Source organism: Schistocerca nitens, chromosome 4 (genome assembly GCF_023898315.1).
Source record: "Schistocerca nitens isolate TAMUIC-IGC-003100 chromosome 4, iqSchNite1.1, whole genome shotgun sequence".
Lineage (NCBI taxonomy): Eukaryota > Metazoa > Arthropoda > Insecta > Orthoptera > Acrididae > Schistocerca > Schistocerca nitens.
In genome coordinates this window covers 10,692,696-10,719,021 of record NC_064617.1, presented here as the reverse complement: position 1 = coordinate 10,719,021, position 26,326 = coordinate 10,692,696, and positions in this window count along the sequence as shown.

Sequence of the window (26,326 nt, the reverse complement as noted above, 5' to 3'; positions counted from 1 at the left end):
TCGCGTCGCGATTCAATACATCGTCCTCCGGCCGACCGGTCTTCAAGGGTCTATTGCTGCCTCGGGCACCTTATGGTCGATCTCCTGTGAGTCTAGATTTTCGAATCCGACGCAAAACTGACAGTTAATTGTAAGGTTCAGGGCCTGTTCATGACGATGGAACACACAAATTGCGTCGCGATTCAATACATCGTCCTCCGGCCGACCTGTCTCCAAGGGTCTATTGCTGCCTCGGGCACCTTATGGTCGTTCTCCTGTGAGTCAAGATTTTCGAATCCGACGCAAAACTGACAGTTAATTGTAACGTTCAGCGCCTGTTAATGACGATGGAACACACAAATCGCGTTGCGATTCAATACATCGTCCTCCGGCCGACCTGTCTCCAAGGGTCTATTGCTGCCTCGGGCACCTTATGGTCGATCAACTGTGAGTCTAGATTTTCGAATCCGACGCAAAACTGACAGTTAATTGTAACGTTCAGAGCCTGTTCATGACGATGGAACACACAAATTGCGTCGCGATTCAATACATCGTCCTCCAGCCGACTTGTCTCCAAGGGTCTAGTGCTGCCTCGGACACCTTATGGTCGTTCTCCTGTGAGTCTAGATTTTCGAATCCGACGCAAAACTGACAGTTAATTGTAACGTTCAGAGCCTGAAAATGACGATGGAACACACAAATCGCGTCGCGATTCAATACATCGTCCTCCGGCCGACCTGTCTTCAAGGGTCTATTGCTGCCTGGGGCACCTTATGGTCGATCTCCTGTGAGTCTAGATTTTCGAATCCGACGCAAAACTGACAGTTAATTGTAAGGTTCAGGGCCTGTTAATGACGATGGAACACACAAATTGCGTCGCGATTCAATACATCGTCCTCCGGCCGACCTGTCTCCAAGGGTCTATTGCTGCCTCGGGCACCTTATGGTCGATCTCCTGTGAGTCTAGATTTTCGAATCCGACGCAAAACTGACAGTTAATTGTAACGTTCAGCGCCTGTTAATGACGATGGAACACACAAATCGCGTCGCGATTCAATACATCGTCCTCCGGCCGACCTGTCTCCAAGGGTCTATTGCTGCCTCGGGCACCTTATGGTCGTTCTCCTGTGAGTCTAGATTTTCGAATCCAACGCAAAACTGACAGTTAATTGTAACGTTCAGAGCCTGTTAATGACGATGGAACACACAAATTGCGTCGCGATTCAATACATCGTCCTCCAGCCGACTTGTCTCCAAGGGTCTAGTGCTGCCTCGGACACCTTATGGTCGTTCTCCTGTGAGTCTAGATTTTCGAATCCGACGCAAAACTGACAGTTAATTGTAACGTTCAGAGCCTGAAAATGACGATGGAACACACAAATCGCGTCGCGATTCAATACATCGTCCTCCGGCCGACCTGTCTTCAAGGGTCTATTGCTGCCTGGGGCACCTTATGGTCGATCTCCTGTGAGTCTAGATTTTCGAATCCGACGCAAAACTGACAGTTAATTGTAAGGTTCAGGGCCTGTTAATGACGATGGAACACACAAATTGCGTCGCGATTCAATACATCGTCCTCCGGCCGACCTGTCTCCAAGGGTCTATTGCTGCCTCGGGCACCTTATGGTCGATCTCCTGTGAGTCTAGATTTTCGAATCCGACGCAAAACTGACAGTTAATTGTAACGTTCAGCGCCTGTTAATGACGATGGAACACACAAATCGCGTCGCGATTCAATACATCGTCCTCCGGCCGACCTGTCTCCAAGGGTCTATTGCTGCCTCGGTCACCTTATGGTCGATCTCCTGTGAGTCTAGATTTTCGAATCCGACGCAAAACTGACAGTTAATTGTAACGTTCAGAGCCTGTTCATGACGATGGAACACACAAATTGCGTCGCGATTCAATACATCGTCCTCCGGCCGACCTGTCTCCAAGGGTCTATTGCTGCCTCGGGCACCTTATGGTCGTTCTCCTGTGAGTCTAGATTTTCGAATCCGACGCAAAACTGACAGTTAATTGTAACGTTCAGCGCCTGTTAATGACGATGGAACACACAAATCGCGTCGCGATTCAATACATCGTCCTCCGGCTGACCTGTCTCCAAGGGTCTATTGCTGCCTCGGGCACCTTATGGTCGTTTCCTGTGAGTCTAAATTTTCGAATCCGACGCAAAACTGACAGTTAATTGTAACGTTCAGAGCCTGTTAATGACGATGGAACACACAAATTGCGTCGCGATTCAATACATCGTTCTCCGGCCGACCTGCCTCCAAGGGTCTATTGCTCCCTCGGGCACCTTATGGTCGTTCTCCTGTGAGTCTAGATTTTCGAATCCGACGCAAAACTGACAGTTAATTGTAACGTTCAGAGCCTGAAAATGACGATGGAACACACAAATCGCGTCGCGATTCAATACATCGTCCTCCGGCCGACCTGTCTTCAAGGGTCTATTGCTGCCTGGGGCACCTTATGGTCGATCTCCTGTGAGTCTAGATTTTCGAATCCGACGCAAAACTGACAGTTAATTGTAAGGTTCAGGGCCTGTTAATGACGATGGAACACACAAATTGCGTCGCGATTCAATACATCGTCCTCCGGCCGACCTGTCTCCAAGGGTCTATTGCTGCCTCGGGCACCTTATGGTCGATCTCCTGTGAGTCTAGATTTTCGAATCCGACGCAAAACTGACAGTTAATTGTAACGTTCAGCGCCTGTTAATGACGATGGAACACACAAATCGCGTCGCGATTCAATACATCGTCCTCCGGCCGACCTGTCTCCAAGGGTCTATTGCTGCCTCGGTCACCTTATGGTCGATCTCCTGTGAGTCTAGATTTTCGAATCCGACGCAAAACTGACAGTTAATTGTAACGTTCAGAGCCTGTTCATGACGATGGAACACACAAATTGCGTCGCGATTCAATACATCGTCCTCCGGCCGACCTGTCTCCAAGGGTCTATTGCTGCCTCGGGCACCTGATGGTCGTTCTCCTGTGAGTCTAGATTTTCGAATCCGACGCAAAACTGACAGTTAATTGTAACGTTCAGCGCCTGTTAATGACGATGGAACACACAAATCGCGTCGCGATTCAATACATCGTCCTCCGGCTGACCTGTCTCCAAGGGTCTATTGCTGCCTCGGGCACCTTATGGTCGTTTCCTGTGAGTCTAAATTTTCGAATCCGACGCAAAACTGACAGTTAATTGTAACGTTCAGAGCCTGTTAATGACGATGGAACACACAAATTGCGTCGCGATTCAATACATCGTTCTCCGGCCGACCTGTCTCCAAGGGTCTATTGCTCCCTCGGGCACCTTATGGTCGTTCTCCTGTGAGTCTAGATTTTCGAATCCGACGCAAAACTGACAGTTAATTGTGACGTTCAGCGCCTGTTAATGACGATGGAACACACAAATCGCGTCGCGATTCAATACATCGTCCTCCGGCTGACCTGTCTCCAAGGGTCTATTGCTGCCTCGGGCACCTTATGGTCGTTTCCTGTGAGTCTAGATTTTCGAATCCGACGCAAAACTGACAGTTAATTGTAACGTTCAGAGCCTGAAAATGACGACGGAACACACAAATCGCGTCGCGATTCAATACATCGTCCTCCGGCCGACCTGTCTTCAAGGGTCTATTGCTGCCTCGGGCACCTTATGGTCGATCTCCTGTGAGTCTAGATTTTCGAATCCGACGCAAAACTGACAGTTAATTGTAAGGTTCAGGGCCTGTTCATGACGATGGAACACACAAATTGCGTCGCGATTCAATACATCGTCCTCAGGCCGACCTGTCTCCAAGGGTCTATTGCTGCCTCGGGCACCTTATGGTCGTTCTCCTGTGAGTCTAGATTTTCGAATCCGACGCAAAACTGACAGTTAATTGTAACGTTCAGCGCCTGTTAATGACGATGGAACACACAAATCGCGTTGCGATTCAATACATCGTCCTCCGGCCGACCTGTCTCCAAGGGTCTATTGCTGCCTCGGTCACCTTATGGTCGATCAACTGTGAGTCTAGATTTTCGAATCCGACGCAAAACTGACAGTTAATTGTAACGTTCAGAGCCTGAAAATGACGATGGAACACACAAATTGCGTCGCGATTCAATACATCGTCCTCCAGCCGACTTGTCTCCAAGGGTCTAATGCTGCCTCGGGCACCTTATGGTCGTTCTCCTGTGAGTCTACATTTTCGAATGCGACGCAAAACTGACAGTTAATCGTAAGGTTCAGAGCCTCTTAATGACAATGGAACACACAAATTGCGTCGCGATTCAATACATCGTCCTCCGGCCGACCTGTCTCCAAGGGTCTATTGCTGCCTCGGGCACCTTATGGTCGTTCTCCTGTGAGTCTAGATTTTCGAATCCGACGCAAAACTGACAGTTAATTGTAACGTTCAGAGCCTGTTAATGACGATGGAACACACAAATTGCGTCGCGATTCAATACATCGTCCTCCAGCCGACTTGTCTCCAAGGGTCTAGTGCTGCCTCGGACACCTTATGGTCGTTCTCCTGTGAGTCTAGATTTTCGAATCCGACGCAAAACTGACAGTTAATTGTAACGTTCAGAGCCTGAAAATGACGATGGAACACACAAATCGCGTCGCGATTCAATACATCGTCCTCCGGCCGACCTGTCTTCAAGGGTCTATTGCTGCCTGGGGCACCTTATGGTCGATCTCCTGTGAGTCTAGATTTTCGAATCCGACGCAAAACTGACAGTTAATTGTAAGGTTCAGGGCCTGTTAATGACGATGGAACACACAAATTGCGTCGCGATTCAATACATCGTCCTCCGGCCGACCTGTCTCCAAGGGTCTATTGCTGCCTCGGGCACCTTATGGTCGATCTCCTGTGGGTCTAGATTTTCGAATCCGACGCAAAACTGACAGTTAATTGTAACGTTCAGCGCCTGTTAATGACGATGGAACACACAAATCGCGTCGCGATTCAATACATCGTCCTCCGGCCGACCTGTCTCCAAGGGTCTATTGCTGCCTCGGGCACCTTATGGTCGTTCTCCTGTGAGTCTAGATTTTCGAATCCGACGCAAAACTGACAGTTAATTGTAACGTTCAGAGCCTGTTAATGACGATGGAACACACAAATTGCGTCGCGATTCAATACATCGTCCTCCAGCCGACTTGTCTCCAAGGGTCTAGTGCTGCCTCGGACACCTTATGGTCGTTCTCCTGTGAGTCTAGATTTTCGAATCCGACGCAAAACTGACAGTTAATTGTAACTTTCAGAGCCTGAAAATGACGATGGAACACACAAATCGCGTCGCGATTCAATACATCGTTCTCCGGCCGACCTGTCTCCAAGGGTCTATTGCTCCCTCGGGCACCTTATGGTCGTTCTCCTGTGAGTCTAGATTTTCGAATCCGACGCAAAACTGACAGTTAATTGTGACGTTCAGCGCCTGTTAATGACGATGGAACACACAAATCGCGTCGCGATTCAATACATCGTCCTCCGGCTGACCTGTCTCCAAGGGTCTATTGCTGCCTCGGGCACCTTATGGTCGTTTCCTGTGAGTCTAGATTTTCGAATCCGACGCAAAACTGACAGTTAATTGTAACGTTCAGAGCCTGAAAATGACGACGGAACACACAAATCGCGTCGCGATTCAATACATCGTCCTCCGGCCGACCTGTCTTCAAGGGTCTATTGCTGCCTCGGGCACCTTATGGTCGATCTCCTGTGAGTCTAGATTTTCGAATCCGACGCAAAACTGACAGTTAATTGTAAGGTTCAGGGCCTGTTCATGACGATGGAACACACAAATTGCGTCGCGATTCAATACATCGTCCTCAGGCCGACCTGTCTCCAAGGGTCTATTGCTGCCTCGGGCACCTTATGGTCGTTCTCCTGTGAGTCTAGATTTTCGAATCCGACGCAAAACTGACAGTTAATTGTAACGTTCAGCGCCTGTTAATGACGATGGAACACACAAATCGCGTTGCGATTCAATACATCGTCCTCCGGCCGACCTGTCTCCAAGGGTCTATTGCTGCCTCGGTCACCTTATGGTCGATCAACTGTGAGTCTAGATTTTCGAATCCGACGCAAAACTGACAGTTAATTGTAACGTTCAGAGCCTGAAAATGACGATGGAACACACAAATTGCGTCGCGATTCAATACATCGTCCTCCAGCCGACTTGTCTCCAAGGGTCTAATGCTGCCTCGGGCACCTTATGGTCGTTCTCCTGTGAGTCTACATTTTCGAATGCGACGCAAAACTGACAGTTAATCGTAAGGTTCAGAGCCTCTTAATGACAATGGAACACACAAATTGCGTCGCGATTCAATACATCGTCCTCCGGCCGACCTGTCTCCAAGGGTCTATTGCTGCCTCGGGCACCTTATGGTCGTTCTCCTGTGAGTCTAGATTTTCGAATCCGACGCAAAACTGACAGTTAATTGTAACGTTCAGAGCCTGTTAATGACGATGGAACACACAAATTGCGTCGCGATTCAATACATCGTCCTCCAGCCGACTTGTCTCCAAGGGTCTAGTGCTGCCTCGGACACCTTATGGTCGTTCTCCTGTGAGTCTAGATTTTCGAATCCGACGCAAAACTGACAGTTAATTGTAACGTTCAGAGCCTGAAAATGACGATGGAACACACAAATCGCGTCGCGATTCAATACATCGTCCTCCGGCCGACCTGTCTTCAAGGGTCTATTGCTGCCTGGGGCACCTTATGGTCGATCTCCTGTGAGTCTAGATTTTCGAATCCGACGCAAAACTGACAGTTAATTGTAAGGTTCAGGGCCTGTTAATGACGATGGAACACACAAATTGCGTCGCGATTCAATACATCGTCCTCCGGCCGACCTGTCTCCAAGGGTCTATTGCTGCCTCGGGCACCTTATGGTCGATCTCCTGTGGGTCTAGATTTTCGAATCCGACGCAAAACTGACAGTTAATTGTAACGTTCAGCGCCTGTTAATGACGATGGAACACACAAATCGCGTCGCGATTCAATACATCGTCCTCCGGCCGACCTGTCTCCAAGGGTCTATTGCTGCCTCGGGCACCTTATGGTCGTTCTCCTGTGAGTCTAGATTTTCGAATCCGACGCAAAACTGACAGTTAATTGTAACGTTCAGAGCCTGTTAATGACGATGGAACACACAAATTGCGTCGCGATTCAATACATCGTCCTCCAGCCGACTTGTCTCCAAGGGTCTAGTGCTGCCTCGGACACCTTATGGTCGTTCTCCTGTGAGTCTAGATTTTCGAATCCGACGCAAAACTGACAGTTAATTGTAACGTTCAGAGCCTGAAAATGACGATGGAACACACAAATCGCGTCGCGATTCAATACATCGTCCTCCGGCCGACCTGTCTTCAAGGGTCTATTGCTGCCTGGGGCACCTTATGGTCGATCTCCTGTGAGTCTAGATTTTCGAATCCGACGCAAAACTGACAGTTAATTGTAAGGTTCAGGGCCTGTTAATGACGATGGAACACACAAATTGCGTCGCGATTCAATACATCGTCCTCCGGCCGACCTGTCTCCAAGGGTCTATTGCTGCCTCGGGCACCTTATGGTCGATCTCCTGTGAGTCTAGATTTTCGAATCCGACGCAAAACTGACAGTTAATTGTAACGTTCAGCGCCTGTTAATGACGATGGAACACACAAATCGCGTCGCGATTCAATACATCGTCCTCCGGCCGACCTGTCTCCAAGGGTCTATTGCTGCCTCGGTCACCTTATGGTCGATCTCCTGTGAGTCTAGATTTTCGAATCCGACGCAAAACTGACAGTTAATTGTAACGTTCAGAGCCTGTTCATGACGATGGAACACACAAATTGCGTCGCGATTCAATACATCGTCCTCCGGCCGACCTGTCTCCAAGGGTCTATTGCTGCCTCGGGCACCTTATGGTCGTTCTCCTGTGAGTCTAGATTTTCGAATCCGACGCAAAACTGACAGTTAATTGTAACGTTCAGCGCCTGTTAATGACGATGGAACACACAAATCGCGTCGCGATTCAATACATCGTCCTCCGGCTGACCTGTCTCCAAGGGTCTATTGCTGCCTCGGGCACCTTATGGTCGTTTCCTGTGAGTCTAAATTTTCGAATCCGACGCAAAACTGACAGTTAATTGTAACGTTCAGAGCCTGTTAATGACGATGGAACACACAAATTGCGTCGCGATTCAATACATCGTTCTCCGGCCGACCTGTCTCCAAGGGTCTATTGCTCCCTCGGGCACCTTATGGTCGTTCTCCTGTGAGTCTAGATTTTCGAATCCGACGCAAAACTGACAGTTAATTGTGACGTTCAGCGCCTGTTAATGACGATGGAACACACAAATCGCGTCGCGATTCAATACATCGTCCTCCGGCTGACCTGTCTCCAAGGGTCTATTGCTGCCTCGGGCACCTTATGGTCGTTTCCTGTGAGTCTAGATTTTCGAATCCGACGCAAAACTGACAGTTAATTGTAACGTTCAGAGCCTGAAAATGACGACGGAACACACAAATCGCGTCGCGATTCAATACATCGTCCTCCGGCCGACCTGTCTTCAAGGGTCTATTGCTGCCTCGGGCACCTTATGGTCGATCTCCTGTGAGTCTAGATTTTCGAATCCGACGCAAAACTGACAGTTAATTGTAAGGTTCAGGGCCTGTTCATGACGATGGAACACACAAATTGCGTCGCGATTCAATACATCGTCCTCAGGCCGACCTGTCTCCAAGGGTCTATTGCTGCCTCGGGCACCTTATGGTCGTTCTCCTGTGAGTCTAGATTTTCGAATCCGACGCAAAACTGACAGTTAATTGTAACGTTCAGCGCCTGTTAATGACGATGGAACACACAAATCGCGTTGCGATTCAATACATCGTCCTCCGGCCGACCTGTCTCCAAGGGTCTATTGCTGCCTCGGTCACCTTATGGTCGATCAACTGTGAGTCTAGATTTTCGAATCCGACGCAAAACTGACAGTTAATTGTAACGTTCAGAGCCTGTTAATGACGATGGAACACACAAATTGCGTCGCGATTCAATACATCGTCCTCCAGCCGACTTGTCTCCAAGGGTCTAATGCTGCCTCGGGCACCTTATGGTCGTTCTCCTGTGAGTCTAGATTTTCGAATGCGACGCAAAACTGACAGTTAATCGTAAGGTTCAGAGCCTCTTAATGACAATGGAACACACAAATTGCGTCGCGATTCAATACATCGTCCTCCGGCCGACCTGTCTCCAAGGGTCTATTGCTGCCTCGGGCACCTTATGGTCGTTCTCCTGTGAGTCTAGATTTTCGAATCCGACGCAAAACTGACAGTTAATTGTAACGTTCAGAGCCTGTTAATGACGATGGAACACACAAATTGCGTCGCGATTCAATACATCGTCCTCCAGCCGACTTGTCTCCAAGGGTCTAGTGCTGCCTCGGACACCTTATGGTCGTTCTCCTGTGAGTCTAGATTTTCGAATCCGACGCAAAACTGACAGTTAATTGTAACGTTCAGAGCCTGAAAATGACGATGGAACACACAAATCGCGTCGCGATTCAATACATCGTCCTCCGGCCGACCTGTCTTCAAGGGTCTATTGCTGCCTGGGGCACCTTATGGTCGATCTCCTGTGAGTCTAGATTTTCGAATCCGACGCAAAACTGACAGTTAATTGTAAGGTTCAGGGCCTGTTAATGACGATGGAACACACAAATTGCGTCGCGATTCAATACATCGTCCTCCGGCCGACCTGTCTCCAAGGGTCTATTGCTGCCTCGGGCACCTTATGGTCGTTCTCCTGTGAGTCTAGATTTTCGAATCCGACGCAAAACTGACAGTTAATTGTAACGTTCAGCGCCTGTTAATGACGATGGAACACACAAATCGCGTCGCGATTCAATACATCGTCCTCCGGCCGACCTGTCTCCAAGGGTCTATTGCTGCCTCGGTCACCTTATGGTCGATCTCCTGTGAGTCTAGATTTTCGAATCCGACGCAAAACTGACAGTTAATTGTAACGTTCAGAGCCTGTTCATGACGATGGAACACACAAATTGCGTCGCGATTCCATACATCGTCCTCCGGCCGACCTGTCTCCAAGGGTCTATTGCTGCCTCGGGCACCTTATGGTCGTTCTCCTGTGAGTCTAGATTTTCGAATCCGACGCAAAACTGACAGTTAATTGTAACGTTCAGCGCCTGTTAATGACGATGGAACACACAAATCGCGTCGCGATTCAATACATCGTCCTCCGGCTGACCTGTCTCCAAGGGTCTATTGCTGCCTCGGGCACCTTATGGTCGTTTCCTGTGAGTCTAGATTTTCGAATCCGACGCAAAACTGACAGTTAATTGTAACGTTCAGAGCCTGTTAATGACGATGGAACACACAAATTGCGTCGCGATTCAATACATCGTCCTCCTGCCGACTTGTCTCCAAGGGTCTAATGCTGCCTCGGGCACCTTATGGTCGTTCTCCTGTGAGTCTAGATTTTCGAATGCGACGCAAAACTGACAGTTAATCGTAAGGTTCAGAGCCTCTTAATGACAATGGAACACACAAATTGCGTCGCGATTCAATACATCGTCCTCCGGCCGACCTGTCTCCAAGGGTCTATTGCTGCCTCGGGCACCTTATTTTCGTTCTCCTGTGAGTCTAGATTTTCGAATCCGACGCAAAACTGACAGTTAATTGTAACGTTCAGAGCCTGTTAAAGACGATGGAACACACAAATTGCGTCGCGATTCAATACATCGTCCTCCAGCCGACTTGTCTCCAAGGGTCTAGTGCTGCCTCGGACACCTTATGGTCGTTCTCCTGTGAGTCTAGATTTTCGAATCCGACGTAAAACTGACAGTTAATTGTAACGTTCAGAGCCTGAAAATGACGATGGAACACACAAATCGCGTCGCGATTCAATACATCGTCCTCCAGCCGACTTGTCTCCAAGGGTCTAGTGCTGCCTCAGACACCTTATTTTCGTTCTCCTGTGAGTCTAGATTTTCGAATCCGACGCAAAACTGACAGTTAATTGTAACGTTCAGAGCCTGTTAATGACGATGGAACACACAAATTGCGTCGCGATTCAATACATCGTCCTCCAGCCGACTTGTCTCCAAGGGTCTAGTGCTGCCTCGGACACCTTATGGTCGTTCTCCTGTGAGTCTAGATTTTCGAATCCGACGCAAAACTGACAGTTAATTGTAACGTTCAGAGCCTGAAAATGACGATGGAACACACAAATCGCGTCGCGATTCAATACATCGTCCTCCGGCCGACCTGTCTTCAAGGGTCTATTGCTGCCTGGGGCACCTTATGGTCGATCTCCTGTGAGTCTAGATTTTCGAATCCGACGCAAAACTGACAGTTAATTGTAAGGTTCAGGGCCTGTTAATGACGATGGAACACACAAATTGCGTCGCGATTCAATACATCGTCCTCCGGCCGAGCTGTCTCCAAGGGTCTATTGCTGCCTCGGGCACCTTATGGTCGTTCTCCTGTGAGTCTAGATTTTCGAATCCGACGCAAAACTGACAGTTAATTGTAACGTTCAGCGCCTGTTAATGACGATGGAACACACAAATCGCGTCGCGATTCAATACATCGTCCTCCGGCCGACCGGTCTTCAAGGGTCTATTGCTGCCTCGGGCACCTTATGGTCGATCTCCTGTGAGTCTAGATTTTCGAATCCGACGCAAAACTGACAGTTAATTGTAAGGTTCAGGGCCTGTTCATGACGATGGAACACACAAATTGCGTCGCGATTCAATACATCGTCCTCCGGCCGACCTGTCTCCAAGGGTCTATTGCTGCCTCGGGCACCTTATGGTCGTTCTCCTGTGAGTCAAGATTTTCGAATCCGACGCAAAACTGACAGTTAATTGTAACGTTCAGCGCCTGTTAATGACGATGGAACACACAAATCGCGTTGCGATTCAATACATCGTCCTCCGGCCGACCTGTCTCCAAGGGTCTATTGCTGCCTCGGGCACCTTATGGTCGATCAACTGTGAGTCTAGATTTTCGAATCCGACGCAAAACTGACAGTTAATTGTAACGTTCAGAGCCTGTTCATGACGATGGAACACACAAATTGCGTCGCGATTCAATACATCGTCCTCCGGCCGACCTGTCTCCAAGGGTCTATTGCTGCCTCGGGCACCTTATGGTCGTTCTCCTGTGAGGCTAGAATTTCGAATCCGACGCAAAACTGACAGTTAATTGTGACGTTCAGCGCCTGTTAATGACGATGGAACACACAAATCGCGTCGCGATTCAATACATCGTCCTCCGGCTGACCTGTCTCCAAGGGTCTATTGCTGCCTCGGGCACCTTATGGTCGTTCTCCTGTGAGTCTAGATTTTCGAATCCGACGCAAAACTGACAGTTAATTGTAACGTTCAGCGCCTGTTAATGACGATGGAACACACAAATCGCGTCGCGATTCAATACATCGTCCTCCGGCCGACCTGTCTCCAAGGGTCTATTGCTGCCTCGGTCACCTTATGGTCGATCTCCTGTGAGTCTAGATTTTCGAATCCGACGCAAAACTGACAGTTAATTGTAACGTTCAGAGCCTGTTCATGACGATGGAACACACAAATTGCGTCGCGATTCAATACATCGTCCTCCGGCCGACCTGTCTCCAAGGGTCTATTGCTGCCTCGGGCACCTTATGGTCGTTCTCCTGTGAGTCTAGATTTTCGAATCCGACGCAAAACTGACAGTTAATTGTAACGTTCAGCGCCTGTTAATGACGATGGAACACACAAATCGCGTCGCGATTCAATACATCGTCCTCCGGCTGACCTGTCTCCAAGGGTCTATTGCTGCCTCGGGCACCTTATGGTCGTTTCCTGTGAGTCTAGATTTTCGAATCCGACGCAAAACTGACAGTTAATTGTAACGTTCAGAGCCTGTTAATGACGATGGAACACACAAATTGCGTCGCGATTCAATACATCGTCCTCCTGCCGACTTGTCTCCAAGGGTCTAATGCTGCCTCGGGCACCTTATGGTCGTTCTCCTGTGAGTCTAGATTTTCGAATGCGACGCAAAACTGACAGTTAATCGTAAGGTTCAGAGCCTCTTAATGACAATGGAACACACAAATTGCGTCGCGATTCAATACATCGTCCTCCAGCCGACTTGTCTCCAAGGGTCTAGTGCTGCCTCGGACACCTTATGGTCGTTCTCCTGTGAGTCTAGATTTTCGAATCCGACGCAAAACTGACAGTTAATTGTAACGTTCAGAGCCTGTTAATGACGATGGAACACACAAATTGCGTCGCGATTCAATACATCGTCCTCCTGCCGACTTGTCTCCAAGGGTCTAATGCTGCCTCGGGCACCTTATGGTCGTTCTCCTGTGAGTCTAGATTTTCGAATGCGACGCAAAACTGACAGTTAATTGTAACGTTCAGAGCCTGTTAATGACGATGGAACACACAAATTGCGTCGCGATTCAATACATCGTCCTCCAGCCGACTTGTCTCCAAGGGTCTAGTGCTGCCTCGGACACCTTATGGTCGTTCTCCTGTGAGTCTAGATTTTCGAATCCGACGCAAAACTGACAGTTAATTGTAACGTTCAGAGCCTGAAAATGACGATGGAACACACAAATCGCGTCGCGATTCAATACATCGTCCTCCGGCCGACCTGTCTTCAAGGGTCTATTGCTGCCTCGGGCACCTTATGGTCGATCACCTGTGAGTCTAGATTTTCGAATCCGACGCAAAACTGACAGTTAATTGTAAGGTTCAGGGCCTGTTAATGACGATGGAACACACAAATTGCGTCGCGATTCAATACATCGTCCTCCGGCCGAGCTGTCTCCAAGGGTCTATTGCTGCCTCGGGCACCTTATGGTCGTTCTCCTGTGAGTCTAGATTTTCGAATCCGACGCAAAACTGACAGTTAATTGTAACGTTCAGCGCCTGTTAATGACGATGGAACACACAAATCGCGTCGCGATTCAATACATCGTCCTCCGGCCGACCTGTCTCCAAGGGTCTATTGCTGCCTCGGTCACCTTATGGTCGATCTCCTGTGAGTCTAGATTTTCGAATCCGACGCAAAACTGACAGTTAATTGTAACGTTCAGAGCCTGTTCATGACGATGGAACACACAAATTGCGTCGCGATTCAATACATCGTCCTCCGGCCGACCTGTCTCCAAGGGTCTATTGCTGCCTCGGGCACCTTATGGTCATTCTCCTGTGAGTCTAGATTTTCGAATCCGACGCAAAACTGACAGTTAATTGTAACGTTCAGCGCCTGTTAATGACGATGGAACACACAAATCGCGTCGCGATTCAATACATCGTCCTCCGGCCGACCTGTCTCCAAGGGTCAATTGCTGCCTCGGGCACCTTATGGTCGTTTCCTGTGAGTCTAGATTTTCGAATCCGACGCAAAACTGACAGTTAATTGTAACGTTCAGAGCCTGTTAATGACGATGGAACACACAAATTGCGTCGCGATTCAATACATCGTCCTCCGGCCGACTTGTCTCCAAGGGTCTAGTGCTGCCTCGGACACCTTATGGTCGTTCTCCTGTGAATCTAGATTTTCGAATCCGACGAAAAACTGACAGTTAATTGTAACGTTCAGAGCCTGAAAATGACGATGGAACACACAAATCGCGTCGCGATTCAATACATCGTCCTCCGGCCGACCGGTCTTCAAGGGTCTATTGCTGCCTCGGGCACCTTATGGTCGATCTCCTGTGAGTCTAGATTTTCGAATCCGACGCAAAACTGACAGTTAATTGTAAGGTTCAGGGCCTGTTCATGACGATGGAACACACAAATTGCGTCGCGATTCAATACATCGTCCTCCGGCCGACCTGTCTCCAAGGGTCTATTGCTGCCTCGGGCACCTTATGGTCGTTCTCCTGTGAGTCTAGATTTTCGAATCCGACGCAAAACTGACAGTTAATTGTAACGTTCAGCGCCTGTTAATGACGATGGAACACACAAATCGCGTTGCGATTCAATACATCGTCCTCCGGCCGACCTGTCTCCAAGGGTCTATTGCTGCCTCGGGCACCTTATGGTCGATCAACTGTGAGTCTAGATTTTCAAATCCGACGCCAAACTGACAGTTAATTGTAACGTTCAGAGCCTGTTCATGACGATGGTACACACAAATTGCGACGCGATTCAATACATCGTCCTCCGGCCGACCTGTCTCCAAGGGTCTATTGCTGCCTCGGGCACCTTATGGTCGTTCTCCTGTGAGGCTAGAATTTCGAATCCGACGCAAAACTGACAGTTAATTGTGACGTTCAGCGCCTGTTAATGACGATGGAACACACAAATCGCGTCGCGATTCAATACATCGTCCTCCGGCTGACCTGTCTCCAAGGGTCTATTGCTGCCTCGGGCACCTTATGGTCGTTTCCTGTGAGTCTAGATTTTCGAATCCGACGCAAAACTGACAGTTAATTGTAACGTTCAGAGCCTGTTAATGACGATGGAATACACAAATTGCGTCGCGATTCAATACATCGTCCTCCAGCCGACTTGTCTCCAAGGGTCTAGTGCTGCCTCGGACACCTTATGGTCGTTCTCCTGTGAGTCTAGATTTTCGAATCCGACGCAAAACTGACAGTTAATTGTAACGTTCAGAGCCAATTAATGACAATGGATCACACAAATCGCGTCGCGATTCAATACATCGTCCTCCAGCCGATTTGTCTCCAAGGGTCTAGTGCTGCCTCGGGCACCTTATGGTCGTTCCTCTGTGAGTCTAGATTTTCGAATCCGACGCAAAACTGACAGTTAATTGTAAGGTTCAGAGCCTGTTAATGACGATGGAACACACAAATTGCGTCGCGATTCAATACATCGTCCTCCTGCCGACTTGTCTCCAAGGGTCTAATGCTGCCTCGGGCACCTTATGGTCGTTCTCCTGTGAGTCTAGATTTTCGAATGCGACGCAAAACTGACAGTTAATCGTAAGGTTCAGAGCCTCTTAATGACAATGGAACACACAAATTGCGTCGCGATTCAATACATCGTCCTCCGGCCGACCTGTCTCCAAGGGTCTATTGCTGCCTCGGGAACCTTATTTTCGTTCTCCTGTGAGTCTAGATTTTCGAATCCGACGCAAAACTGACAGTTAATTGTAACGTTCAGAGCCTGTTAATGACGATGGAACACACAAATTGCGTCGCGATTCAATACATCGTCCTCCAGCCGACTTGTCTCCAATGGTCTAGTGCTGCCTCGGACACCTTATGGTCGTTCTCCTGTGAGTCTAGATTTTCGAATCCGACGTAAAACTGACAGTTAATTGTAACGTTCAGAGCCTGAAACTGACGATGGAACACACAAATCGCGTCGCGATTCAATACATCGTCCTCCGGCCGACCTGTCTTCAAGGGTCTATTGCTGCCTGGGGCACCTTATGGTCGATCTCCTGTGAGTCTAGATTTTCGAATCCGACGCAAAACTGACAGTTAATTGTAAGGTTCAGGGCCTGTTAATGACGATGGAACACACAAATTGCGTCGCGATTCAATACATCGTCCTCCGGCCGAGCTGTCTCCAAGGGTCTATTGCTGCCTCGGGCACCTTATGGTCGTTCTCCTGTGAGTCTAGATTTTCGAATCCGACGCAAAACTGACAGTTAATTGTAACGTTCAGCGCCTGTTAATGACGATGGAACACACAAATCGCGTCGCGATTCAATACATCGTCCTCCGGCTGACCTGTCTCCAAGGGTCTATTGCTGCCTCGGGCACCTTATGGTCGTTTCCTGTGAGTCTAAATTTTCGAATCCGACGCAAAACTGACAGTTAATCGTAAGGTTCAGAGCCTCTTAATGACAATGGAACACACAATTTGCGTCGCGATTCAATACATCGTCCTCCGGCCGACCTGTCTCCAAGGGTCTATTGCTGCCTCGGGCACCTTATTTTCGTTCTCCTGTGAGTCTAGATTTTCGAATCCGACGCAAAACTGACAGTTAATTGTAACGTTCAGAGCCTGTTAATGACGATGGAACACACAAATTGCGTCGCGATTCAATACATCGTCCTCCTGCCGACTTGTCTCCAAGGGTCTAATGCTGCCTCGGGCACCTTATGGTCGTTCTCCTGTGAGTCTAGATTTTCGAATGCGACGCAAAACTGACAGTTAATTGTAACGTTCAGAGCCTGTTAATGACGATGGAACACACAAATTGCGTCGCGATTCAATACATCGTCCTCCAGCCGACTTGTCTCCAAGGGTCTAGTGCTGCCTCGGACACCTTATGGTCGTTCTCCTGTGAGTCTAGATTTTCGAATCCGACGCAAAACTGACAGTTAATTGTAACGTTCAGAGCCTGAAAATGACGATGGAACACACAAATCGCGTCGCGATTCAATACATCGTCCTCCGGCCGACCTGTCTTCAAGGGTCTATTGCTGCCTCGGGCACCTTATGGTCGATCACCTGTGAGTCTAGATTTTCGAATCCGACGCAAAACTGACAGTTAATTGTAAGGTTCAGGGCCTGTTAATGACGATGGAACACACAAATTGCGTCGCGATTCAATACATCGTCCTCCGGCCGACCGGTCTTCAAGGGTCTATTGCTGCCTCGGGCACCTTATGGTCGATCTCCTGTGAGTCTAGATTTTCGAATCCGACGCAAAACTGACAGTTAATTGTAACGTTCAGCGCCTGTTAATGACGATGGAACACACAAATCGCGTCGCGATTCAATACATCGTCCTCCGGCCGACCTGTCTCCAAGGGTCTATTGCTGCCTCGGTCACCTTATGGTCGATCTCCTGTGAGTCTAGATTTTCGAATCCGACGCAAAACTGACAGTTAATTGTAACGTTCAGAGCCTGTTCATGACGATGGAACACACAAATTGCGTCGCGATTCAATACATCGTCCTCCGGCCGACCTGTCTCCAAGGGTCTATTGCTGCCTCGGGCACCTTATGGTCGTTCTCCTGTGAGTCTAGATTTTCGAATCCGACGCAAAACTGACAGTTAATTGTAACGTTCAGCGCCTGTTAATGACGATGGAACACACAAATCGCGTCGCGATTCAATACATCGTCCTCCGGCCGACCTGTCTCCAAGGGTCAATTGCTGCCTCGGGCACCTTATGGTCGTTTCCTGTGAGTCTAGATTTTCGAATCCGACGCAAAACTGACAGTTAATTGTAACGTTCAGAGCCTGTTAATGACGATGGAACACACAAATTGCGTCGCGATTCAATACATCGTCCTCCGGCCGACTTGTCTCCAAGGGTCTAGTGCTGCCTCGGACACCTTATGGTCGTTCTCCTGTGAATCTAGATTTTCGAATCCGACGAAAAACTGACAGTTAATTGTAACGTTCAGAGCCTTAAAATGACGATGGAACACACAAATCGCGTCGCGATTCAATACATCGTCCTCCGGCCGACCGGTCTTCAAGGGTCTATTGCTGCCTCGGGCACCTTATGGTCGATCTCCTGTGAGTCTAGATTTTCGAATCCGACGCAAAACTGACAGTTAATTGTAAGGTTCAGGGCCTGTTCATGACGATGGAACACACAAATTGCGTCGCGATTCAATACATCGTCCTCCGGCCGACCTGTCTCCAAGGGTCTATTGCTGCCTCGGGCACCTTATGGTCGTTCTCCTGTGAGTCTAGATTTTCGAATCCGACGCAAAACTGACAGTTAATTGTAACGTTCAGCGCCTGTTAATGACGATGGAACACACAAATCGCGTTGCGATTCAATACATCGTCCTCCGGCCGACCTGTCTCCAAGGGTCTATTGCTGCCTCGGGCACCTTATGGTCGATCAACTGTGAGTCTAGATTTTCAAATCCGACGCCAAACTGACAGTTAATTGTAACGTTCAGAGCCTGTTCATGACGATGGTACACACAAATTGCGACGCGATTCAATACATCGTCCTCCGGCCGACCTGTCTCCAAGGGTCTATTGCTGCCTCGGGCACCTTATGGTCGTTCTCCTGTGAGGCTAGAATTTCGAATCCGACGCAAAACTGACAGTTAATTGTGACGTTCAGCGCCTGTTAATGACGATGGAACACACAAATTGCGTCGCGATTCAATACATCGTCCTCCGGCCGACTTGTCGCCAAGGGTCTAGTGCTGCCTCGGACACCTTATGGTCGTTCTCCTGTGAATCTAGATTTTCGAATCCGACGAAAAACTGACAGTTAATTGTAACGTTCAGAGCCTGAAAATGACGATGGAACACACAAATCGCGTCGCGATTCAATACATCGTCCTCCGGCCGACCGGTCTTCAAGGGTCTATTGCTGCCTCGGGCACCTTATGGTCGATCTCCTGTGAGTCTAGATTTTCGAATCCGACGCAAAACTGACAGTTAATTGTAAGGTTCAGGGCCTGTTCATGACGATGGAACACACAAATTGCGTCGCGATTCAATACATCGTCCTCCGGCCGACCTGTCTCCAAGGGTCTATTGCTGCCTCGGGCACCTTATGGTCGTTCTCCTGTGAGTCTAGATTTTCGAATCCGACGCAAAACTGACAGTTAATTGTAACGTTCAGAGCCAATTAATGACAATGGATCACACAAATCGCGTCGCGATTCAATACATCGTCCTCCGTCCGACCTGTCTCCAAGGGTCTATTGCTGCCTCGGGCACCTTATGGTCGATCAACTGTGAGTCTAGATTTTCGAATCCGACGCAAAACTGACAGTTAATTGTAACGTTCAGAGCCTGTTCATGACGATGGAACACACAAATTGCGTCGCGATTCAATACATCGTCCTCCGGCCGACCTGTCTCCAAGGGTCTATTGCTGCCTCGGGCACCTTATGGTCGTTCTCCTGTGAGGCTAGAATTTCGAATCCGACGCAAAACTGACAGTTAATTGTGACGTTCAGCGCCTGTTAATGACGATGGAACACACAAATCGCGTCGCGATTCAATACATCGTCCTCCGGCTGACCTGTCTCCAAGGGTCTAGTGCTGCCTCGGACACCTTATGGTCGTTCTCCTGTGAGTCTAGATTTTCGAATCCGACGCAAAACTGACAGTTAATTGTAACGTTCAGAGCCTGTTAATGACGATGGAACACACAAATTGCGTCGCGATTCAATACATCGTCCTCCTGCCGACTTGTCTCCAAGGGTCTAATGCTGCCTCGGGCACCTTATGGTCGTTCTCCTGTGAGTCTAGATTTTCGAATCCGACGCAAAACTGACAGTTAATTGTAACGTTCAGAGCCTGTTAATGACGATGGAACACACAAATTGCGTCGCGATTCAATACATCGTCCTCCAGCCGACTTGTCTCCAAGGGTCTAGTGCTGCCTCGGACACCTTATGGTCGTTCTCCTGTGAGTCTAGATTTTCGAATCCGACGCAAAACTGACAGTTAATTGTAACGTTCAGAGCCTGAAAATGACGATGGAACACACAAATCGCGTCGCGATTCAATACATCGTCCTCCGGCCGACCTGTCTTCAAGGGTCTATTGCTGCCTCGGGCACCTTATGGTCGATCACCTGTGAGTCTAGATTTTCGAATCCGACGCAAAACTGACAGTTAATTGTAAGGTTCAGGGCCTGTTAATGACGATGGAACACACAAATTGCGTCGCGATTCAATACATCGTCCTCCGGCCGACCTGTCTCCAAGGGTCAATTGCTGCCTCGGGCACCTTATGGTCGTTTCCTGTGAGTCTAGATTTTCGAATCCGACGCAAAACTGACAGTTAATTGTAACGTTCAGAGCCTGTTAATGACGATGGAACACACAAATTGCGTCGCGATTCAATACATCGTCCTCCGGCCGACTTGTCTCCAAGGGTCTAGTGCTGCCTCGGACACCTTATGGTCGTTCTCCTGTGAATCTAGATTTTCGAATCCGACGAAAAACTGACAGTTAATTGTAACGTTCAGAGCCTGAAAATGACGATGGAACACACAAATCGCGTCGCGATTCAATACATCGTCCTCCGGCCGACCGGTCTTCAAGGGTCTATTGCTGCCTCGGGCACCTTATGGTCGATCTCCTGTGAGTCTAGATTTTCGAATCCGACGCAAAACTGACAGTTAATTGTAAGGTTCAGGGCCTGTTCATGACGATGGAACACACAAATTGCGTCGCGATTCAATACATCGTCCTCCGGCCGACCTGTCTCCAAGGGTCAATTGCTGCCTCGGGCACCTTATGGTCGTTCTCCTGTGAGTCTAGATTTTCGAATCCGACGCAAAACTGACAGTTAATTGTAACGTTCAGCGCCTGTTAATGACGATGGAACACACAAATCGCGTTGCGATTCAATACATCGTCCTCCGGCCGACCTGTCTCCAAGGGTCTATTGCTGCCTCGGGCACCTTATGGTCGATCAACTGTGAGTCTAGATTTTCAAATCCGACGCCAAACTGACAGTTAATTGTAACGTTCAGAGCCTGTTAATGACGATGGAACACACAAATCGCGTCGCGATTCAATACATCGTCCTCCGGCTGACCTGTCTCCAAGGGTCTATTGCTGCCTCGGGCACCTTATGGTCGTTCTCCTGTGAGTCTAGATTTTCGAATCCGACGCAAAACTGACAGTTAATTGTGACGTTCAGCGCCTGTTAATGACGATGGAACACACAAATCGCGTCGCGATTCAATACATCGTCCTCCGGCTGACCTGTCTCCAAGGGTCTATTGCTGCCTCGGGCACCTTATGGTCGTTTCCTGTGAGTCTAGATTTTCGAATCCGACGCAAAACTGACAGTTAATTGTGACGTTCAGCGCCTGTTAATGACGATGGAACACACAAATCGCGTCGCGATTCAATACATCGTCCTCCGGCTGACCTGTCTCCAAGGGTCTATTGCTGCCTCGGGCACCTTATGGTCGTTTCCTGTGAGTCTAGATTTTCGAATCCGACGCAAAACTGACAGTTAATTGTAACGTTCAGAGCCTGTTAATGACGATGGAATACACAAATTGCGTCGCGATTCAATACATCGTCCTCCAGCCGACTTGTCTCCAAGGGTCTAGTGCTGCCTCGGACACCTTATGGTCGTTCTCCTGTGAGTCTAGATTTTCGAATCCGACGCAAAACTGACAGTTAATTGTAACGTTCAGAGCCAATTAATGACAATGGATCACACAAATCGCGTCGCGATTCAATACATCGTCCTCCAGCCGATTTGTCTCCAAGGGTCTAGTGCTACCTCGGGCACCTTATGGTCGTTCCTCTGTGAGTCTAGATTTTCGAATCCGACGCAAAACTGACAGTTAATTGTAAGGTTCAGAGCCTGTTAATGACGATGGAACACACAAATTGCGTCGCGATTCAATACATCGTCCTCCTGCCGACTTGTCTCCAAGGGTCTAATGCTGCCTCGGGCACCTTATGGTCGTTCTCCTGTGAGTCTAGATTTTCGAATGCGACGCAAAACTGACAGTTAATCGTAAGGTTCAGAGCCTCTTAATGACAATGGAACACACAAATTGCGTCGCGATTCAATACATCGTCCTCCGGCCGACCTGTCTCCAAGGGTCTATTGCTGCCTCGGGCACCTTATTTTCGTTCTCCTGTGAGTCTAGATTTTCGAATCCGACGCAAAACTGACAGTTAATTGTAACGTTCAGAGCCTGTTAATGACGATGGAACACACAAATTGCGTCGCGATTCAATACATCGTCCTCCAGCCGACTTGTCTCCAAGGGTCTAGTGCTGCCTCGGACACCTTATGGTCGTTCTCCTGTGAGTCTAGATTTTCGAATCCGACGTAAAACTGACAGTTAATTGTAACGTTCAGAGCCTGAAACTGACGATGGAACACACAAATCGCGTCGCGATTCAATACATCGTCCTCCGGCCGACCTGTCTTCAAGGGTCTATTGCTGCCTGGGGCACCTTATGGTCGATCTCCTGTGAGTCTAGATTTTCGAATCCGACGCAAAACTGACAGTTAATTGTAAGGTTCAGGGCCTGTTAATGACGATGGAACACACAAATTGCGTCGCGATTCAATACATCGTCCTCCGGCCGAGCTGTCTCCAAGGGTCTATTGCTGCCTCGGGCACCTTATGGTCGTTCTCCTGTGAGTCTAGATTTTCGAATCCGACGCAAAACTGACAGTTAATTGTAACGTTCAGCGCCTGTTCATGACGATGGAACACACAAATCGCGTCGCGATTCAATACATCGTCCTCCGGCTGACCTGTCTCCAAGGGTCTATTGCTGCCTCGGGCACCTTATGGTCGTTTCCTGTGAGTCTAAATTTTCGAATCCGACGCAAAACTGACAGTTAATCGTAAGGTTCAGAGCCTCTTAATGACAATGGAACACACAATTTGCGTCGCGATTCAATACATCGTCCTCCGGCCGACCTGTCTCCAAGGGTCTATTGCTGCCTCGGGCACCTTATTTTCGTTCTCCTGTGAGTCTAGATTTTCGAATCCGACGCAAAACTGACAGTTAATTGTAACGTTCGGAGCCTGTTAATGACGATGGAACACACAAATTGCGTCGCGATTCAATACATCGTCCTCCTGCCGACTTGTCTCCAAGGGTCTAATGCTGCCTCGGGCACCTTATGGTCGTTCTCCTGTGAGTCTAGATTTTCGAATGCGACGCAAAACTGACAGTTAATTGTAACGTTCAGAGCCTGTTAATGACGATGGAACACACAAATTGCGTCGCGATTCAATACATCGTCCTCCAGCCGACTTGTCTCCAAGGGTCTAGTGCTGCCTCGGACACCTTATGGTCGTTCTCCTGTGAGTCTAGATTTTCGAATCCGACGCAAAACTGACAGTTAATTGTAACGTTCAGAGCCTGAAAATGACGATGGAACACACAAATCGCGTCGCGATTCAATACATCGTCCTCCGGCCGACCTGTCTTCAAGGGTCTATTGCTGCCTCGGGCACCTTATGGTCGATCACCTGTGAGTCTAGATTTTCGAATCCGACGCAAAACTGACAGTTAATTGTAAGGTTCAGGGCCTGTTAATGACGATGGAACACACAAATTGCGTCGCGATTCAATACATCGTCCTCCGGCCGACCGGTCTTCAAGGGTCTATTGCTGCCTCGGGCACCTTATGGTCGATCTCCTGTGAGTCTAGATTTTCGAATCCGACGCAAAACTGACAGTTAATTGTAACGTTCAGAGCCTGTTCATGACGATGGAACACACAAATTGCGTCGCGATTCAATACATCGTCCTCCGGCCGACCTGTCTCCAAGGGTCTATTGCTGCCTCGGGCACCTTATGGTCGTTCTCCTGTGAGTCTAGATTTTCGAATCCGACGCAAAACTGACAGTTAATTGTAACGTTCAGCGCCTGTTAATGACGATGGAACACACAAATCGCGTCGCGATTCAATACATCGTCCTCCGGCCGACCTGTCTCCAAGGGTCAATTGCTGCCTCGGGCACCTTATGGTCGTTTCCTGTGAGTCTAGATTTTCGAATCCGACGCAAAACTGACAGTTAATTGTAACGTTCAGAGCCTGTTAATGACGATGGAACACACAAATTGCGTCGCGATTCAATACATCGTCCTCCGGCCGACTTGTCTCCAAGGGTCTAGTGCTGCCTCGGACACCTTATGGTCGTTCTCCTGTGAATCTAGATTTTCGAATCCGACGAAAAACTGACAGTTAATTGTAACGTTCAGAGCCTGAAAATGACGATGGAACACACAAATCGCGTCGCGATTCAATACATCGTCCTCCGGCCGACCGGTCTTCAAGGGTCTATTGCTGCCTCGGGCACCTTATGGTCGATCTCCTGTGAGTCTAGATTTTCGAATCCGACGCAAAACTGACAGTTAATTGTAAGGTTCAGGGCCTGTTCATGACGATGGAACACACAAATTGCGTCGCGATTCAATACATCGTCCTCCGGCCGACCTGTCTCCAAGGGTCTATTGCTGCCTCGGGCACCTTATGGTCGTTCTCCTGTGAGTCTAGATTTTCGAATCCGACGCAAAACTGACAGTTAATTGTAACGTTCAGCGCCTGTTAATGACGATGGAACACACAAATCGCGTTGCGATTCAATACATCGTCCTCCGGCCGACCTGTCTCCAAGGGTCTATTGCTGCCTCGGGCACCTTATGGTCGATCAACTGTGAGTCTAGATTTTCAAATCCGACGCCAAACTGACAGTTAATTGTAACGTTCAGAGCCTGTTCATGACGATGGTACACACAAATTGCGACGCGATTCAATACATCGTCCTCCGGCCGACCTGTCTCCAAGGGTCTATTGCTGCCTCGGGCACCTTATGGTCGTTCTCCTGTGAGGCTAGAATTTCGAATCCGACGCAAAACTGACAGTTAATTGTGACGTTCAGCGCCTGTTAATGACGATGGAACACACAAATCGCGTCGCGATTCAATACATCGTCCTCCGGCTGACCTGTCTCCAAGGGTCTATTGCTGCCTCGGGCACCTTATGGTCGTTTCCTGTGAGTCTAGATTTTCGAATCCGACGCAAAACTGACAGTTAATTGTAACGTTCAGAGCCTGTTAATGACGATGGAATACACAAATTGCGTCGCGATTCAATACATCGTCCTCCAGCCGACTTGTCTCCAAGGGTCTAGTGCTGCCTCGGACACCTTATGGTCGTTCTCCTGTGAGTCTAGATTTTCGAATCCGACGCAAAACTGACAGTTAATTGTAACGTTCAGAGCCAATTAATGACAATGGATCACACAAATCGCGTCGCGATTCAATACATCGTCCTCCAGCCGATTTGTCTCCAAGGGTCTAGTGCTGCCTCGGGCACCTTATGGTCGTTCCTCTGTGAGTCTAGATTTTCGAATCCGACGCAAAACTGACAGTTAATTGTAAGGTTCAGAGCCTGTTAATGACGATGGAACACACAAATTGCGTCGCGATTCAATACATCGTCCTCCTGCCGACTTGTCTCCAAGGGTCTAATGCTGCCTCGGGCACCTTATGGTCGTTCTCCTGTGAGTCTAGATTTTCGAATGCGACGCAAAACTGACAGTTAATCGTAAGGTTCAGAGCCTCTTAATGACAATGGAACACACAAATTGCGTCGCGATTCAATACATCGTCCTCCGGCCGACCTGTCTCCAAGGGTCTATTGCTGCCTCGGGCACCTTATTTTCGTTCTCCTGTGAGTCTAGATTTTCGAATCCGACGCAAAACTGACAGTTAATTGTAACGTTCAGAGCCTGTTAATGACGATGGAACACACAAATTGCGTCGCGATTCAATACATCGTCCTCCAGCCGACTTGTCTCCAAGGGTCTAGTGCTGCCTCGGACACCTTATGGTCGTTCTCCTGTGAGTCTAGATTTTCGAATCCGACGTAAAACTGACAGTTAATTGTAACGTTCAGAGCCTGAAACTGACGATGGAACA